Source organism: Buceros rhinoceros, unplaced genomic scaffold (genome assembly GCF_000710305.1).
Source record: "Buceros rhinoceros silvestris isolate BGI_N320 unplaced genomic scaffold, ASM71030v1 scaffold35625, whole genome shotgun sequence".
NCBI classification, from domain to species: domain Eukaryota; kingdom Metazoa; phylum Chordata; class Aves; order Bucerotiformes; family Bucerotidae; genus Buceros; species Buceros rhinoceros.
In genome coordinates this window covers 1-251 of record NW_010413991.1, presented here as the reverse complement: position 1 = coordinate 251, position 251 = coordinate 1, and positions in this window count along the sequence as shown.

Here is a 251-nt window from a genome sequence, read left to right as displayed (position 1 = left end):
CTCGGGAAGGGGGTAGCCTTGTCCTCCTCGTTCCAGGTAGACTGATGTGGCCATCAGCATCTTTGCTCCGTCACCTTGTAGGAGAACCCTCCTGTCACCTTGTAGGAGAACCCTCCGCTCGTCCCCTGGGGCTTTCCTCGCCCCCTCCGCAGAGCTGTCCCCGCCGCCTCCCCTGCAGAGGGGGTCGACGCCGCCCGGCGGGTCCAGAGGGGGGGTTTTTCACCGGCGCCCGTCCCTGCTGCTGAGGGCCC